Source organism: Babylonia areolata, chromosome 1 (genome assembly GCF_041734735.1).
Source record: "Babylonia areolata isolate BAREFJ2019XMU chromosome 1, ASM4173473v1, whole genome shotgun sequence".
NCBI classification, from domain to species: Eukaryota; Metazoa; Mollusca; class Gastropoda; order Neogastropoda; family Buccinidae; genus Babylonia; species Babylonia areolata.
In genome coordinates this window covers 11,592,599-11,597,598 of record NC_134876.1, presented here as the reverse complement: position 1 = coordinate 11,597,598, position 5,000 = coordinate 11,592,599, and positions in this window count along the sequence as shown.

The window sequence follows — 5,000 nt, the reverse complement described above, 5'->3', positions numbered from 1 at the left end:
ATTAAAATCTAGGTCCACGCTCACCTATGATGTGGTGTGTTTTCACACACTTTTAATGAGATCGTTTTTCGCATCGATTTATGCAGACAAGCACGGCAACTGAAAGAAAACTGATAGCCAAACACTAAGTTCATCTTATCTTACCAGCCGGCGGGCGAAGTGGTTAGCGTGGCGGGCTGACGATTGGGAGGACGGGGGTTTGAGCCCAGGGGCCCATCAGAAGTCGGGTACGTGTTTCTGCTTATTGTGTCGAATGGTTCTATGGGCCCGAGTGGGAAGACGTGGACAACACAGTCAAGGGTCACCCACGTCAGGGATGCATTTTTTGAGAGTGTGTTGCTTAAGTTTCCTCATCAACACTGCAGGTGTCTGAATTTGTCAGCCTATAGTTGGCTCCAGGTTATTATGAGAGTAGGCTAACAGCCTTGTGAAGTTGTCCTAAACCTAAATCAACCCCCCACCGCAACATCCTCATCACCCCCATCACCGTTAATCGCCATCGACGTTTAGAAAACATAAATGTCTCAAATTCTGGGGCACATACACAAAATATAAATTCAAGCAATAAATGACACGTCTATCATTCACATTCATTATCGAGGCAATTTTTCATGTTACCAACAAGGCGATTTTTCATACCTCACTTGAAGCCAGTGTTATTTCAATTATTCATAATTCATCCCCAAACGAATGAATAAGTAGATGATAAAATAAACAGGTGAAGAAAGAAAGAAAGAATGAAAGCAAGCTAGCCCACAAAATTATATCAATAAATTAAAAAAACAACAACAAAAAAACAACAACCAAATACATGAAAACACTGGATATTCATTTCAGTTGAACAACCAGAAGAATGGATGAAAACGAAGGGGGGGAAAAAAGACATATAGATAAACTGATAAATAAACAAGTCAAAATAGATCGATGAACAAGAGAAAGCAAACAAAGACATATAAAATGACGGCATAATTATTGGAGGGAAGAAACAAGCGCAGAAAAAGAACTCGTCATTTTGAAGCCGTCACCAACAACAAGCAAAGAAACGCCCATCCCACCTAAAACAACAACAACAAATCGGAACGTAGGGGTGATCAGAGGGAGTGGAAGAGTGAGAGGCCAGGTAGGGATGGGGGTGGGAGGGGGGGGGGAGAAGGGTGCGGGTTGGGGGGGGGGGGGGGGGAGAGGAGAGGAGGCGGGTCGGGTTTATTCGAACCTTTCAAAGACAGCAACTGCATCTCTGGGTTGATGAGGGGAGTCATTTACAAGATGAATAAATAAATAAATAAATAAATAAATAAATGCTTGAAATAGCCCGAGTTCTCCGCCGTCCTAATGAGTCGGTAAACAAACAGAAAACCAAAGAAGGAAAGGAGTAAAGAAACTAGCGAGTAAGAAAACAAGTAAGTAAGACAACAACAGCACCGCAACCACACAAATAAAGAAACAACTAAGCAAACGAATGAATGAATTAAAAAATCGAATATTAAAAAAAAGAAGAAGAAAAAAGACAGAGAGACAAGTGCATAAAGAAAAAGATAAACAGATGTTTAACAAATTACATGTATCACTAACAAACAAATAAAAAGGGAAAAGATAACTAGATTGATAATATTAGACGGACGGACACACACACACGACACACACACACACACACGCACTCTGTCTGTCTGTCTCTCTGTCTGTCTGTCTCTCTCTCTCTCTCTCTCTCTCTCTCTCTCTCTATATATATATATATATAATGTACGTTTATATAGCGCCCTTTCTCTCTAAGAGCTCAGGGCGCTTTACATGAAAGAAAAATATTACAAGTTACATAAAACATTCATGACCACTCTTTCTCAAAAAACCCTCCCCCCTCCACCCCACACGCTCTTCCTTTCCCACTCTATATACACCCAAAGTGAGCTGACATGGGTGGTGTTGGATAACAAGGAAGCCAAGAGTGCTCATAGATAGGTTTTAAAGAGATGAGTTTTTAGGGATGAGCGATAAGCAGAAATAGAATCAGATGCACGGATATGATGAGGAAGGTTGTTCCAGATGTGAGGAGCAGCAAAGAAGAAAGAACGTTCACCATAGGTTCTTGTATTACCATGAGGAAGTTTCAAAAGGTAACAGTCAGAGGAAGAACGGAGATTTCTTGCGGGAGTGTAAACACTGATAAGGTCAGAAAGATATGTAGGTCTTGCGGAGGGAAAGCAGAATAGCAGAGACACGCAACTTTGTATTCAATTCTCGCTTCAATGGGGAGCCAATGTAGAGTGCGGAGATAAGGAGAAATGTGATCAGTACTTGTTTTGCAGTTTTTGAATTCGCTGAAGACAATTACAGGAGTCGATTCGTGAAAGCACAAAAGCAGAAATAAGATATTTAGTAGTTTCAACAGAATGGTACTGACGGATAGAGTTGATGCGACGAAGTTCACAATTGACTACGCGTATCAGATTTACTACCTGAGCATGCATGCTGAGGTTTGAGTCAAGAATGACTCCAAAGTTCCTTGCTGATTTAGAAAACTGAACTGTGGCATCACCAACCACAATAGAAGCAGGAAAAGAAGTAGATGTGGACATTCTTGCAGAGGAAATAATCATAGCTTCAGTTTTGTCATCATTTAACTTTAGTTTGTTGAATTTCATCCAGGGTTTAACATCGAGAATACAATCCTGCATTGACAGACTCAGACTGTGTACTTGGTTAGGTTCTGCAGACTTTTGTTGCTGAGTATTATCAGCGAAAGAGTGGTGAAGAACAGAATGGCCAGAAATGACATCAGAAAGAGGAGCAGTGTACAGAACGAACAGAACGGGGCCCAGGACACAGCCTTGTGGCACACCACAGGAGATCAGGGTTGGGTCAGACTTAAGTCGTTAACAGAGACAATCTGGAAGCGGTTGGATAGGTATGAAGAAAACCAACTCAGAACTGTTGAGTAAATCCCCCAAACATGTTCGAGTCTGGAAAGAAGTATATTGTGGTATATTGTGTCAAACACAGCCGACAGATCGAACAAGTTAATACAGTTTACCTTCACACACACCACACACACACACACAAACAAGCAACAGCATCGCTGTGTCTCAATGGCGTCGCTTGGCCTTGAAGCGGCTATGCCAAACGTCCCTGGCCGTGACGGCAATCAGGATGAAGAGGAACAAACTGATGACGTGCCACGCAACGCACACTCCGTAACCCCATGAAATGCTGACGTCGTACTGCGCCATAACCTCCTGCGTGGTCCAAGGGATGACGAAGACCACAGTTCCCACGAAGCCCAGGACGGCTGTGGACATAGTGGAGGTAAGTGTGACGATAAGGTTACAGTTTCAGTATCTGTTTCACTTCCGACAAGGTGTCAAAGCGGTACAGATTGATCCATACACGCTGACCACATTCCAAAACAATATTTAAACAACGACAAAAAACACATACAAACAACAAAAACGGAGCAGATGCTTGACAAAAAAGCGGTGATCAGGCCTCAGCAGACTACTCCAGGGATCTGTCTATCTGTTTACCTGTCTGTCTGTCTTGGCAGGCCTATATCATACTTAGGACTATTTGGCAAATATGACTCTCTCTCTCTCTCTCTTTCTCTCAATTGCACGCTCGCCCGGTTTCTCTACAGCTTTCTCTCTTTCTCAGTTCTTCTCCAACCAAATGACTTGCATTCTCTCCCTCTCCGACTACAAAACGACAGACTCCGTAAACTTAAAAAAAAAACACAAAAAACATCCTTCCTTCCTTCCATCCATTCATCCGTCCATCCATCCATCAAATAAACAATCGCCAGTAAATCAATCCATCCAATCACCAGTCTGTTGAGTGATGGTCGAGAGGTAACGCGTCCGCCTTGGAAGCGAGAGAATCTGAGCGCACTGGTTCGAATCCTGGCACAGTCGCCAGTATTTTCTCCCCCTCCACTAGACATTGAGTGGTGGTCTGGACACTAGTCATTCGGATGAGATGATAAACCGAGAACCCGTATGCGCAAAATTCTGTAGAAAAATTTACTTCGATTTGACCCCCCCCCCCCAAAAAAAAAAGCCAGCAACAACAACAACAAAAACAACTGCAGACAGGAGAAAATACAACAAAAAAGGTGGAGCTTTCAGTGTAGCGACGCGCTCTCCCTGGGGAGAACAGCCCGAATTTCAAAGAGAGAAATCCGTCGTGACGAAAAAGAGTAATACAGAAACACAATACAATACAATGCAATACAGTACAGTACAATACAATACAACCAGTCAATCGAAAATACAGTCAGTGAGTCTGTCAGTAAATTAATGTATGGAGACGAAATTTGAAGTTGATGACTTCTACCAATAATAAGAAATGATCACGTCTGGATCGCTAACACCACGGTTCAGAATGAACTTTCATTGTAAACAGAAAGGCCAGTAGGATCATATTTTCACACCCCTTCCTCACGACCTCTATTTACGGCACACATGAACACATGCCCAAGTACAAACTCACACACACACACACACACACATACATCACACACACACACACACACACACACACACACGAACCACTCAGTCACTCACACATACACACGTCCCCACGCACAGTCAAACGTACGTATCACCACTCCTTCCTACACTACCCTACCACCACCATCACCCTCACCACCCCCGTGTTACCACCACCACCACCACCATCATTAATTACACTTCCAGACTTGTCGTGGACAATCTATCATGGACCTCTTACCCGCCACAAAGCCCACACAGACAGTGGGCAGTGAGAAGGCCAGGCCATCATCCTGGAAGTGTAACACCAAGCTCATCACCATCACCGTGAACATCAGCATCCAGCTCAGTAGGGACAGGAGACGGACCGCCTCGAACCAGCCTGACCTCATCAATAGATAAGAAAGGTAGATAAATGATTACATGCATACATACATAAATACATGTATATATATATATATATATATATATATATATATATATATATATGTGTGTGTGTGTGTGTGTGTGTGTGTGTGATAG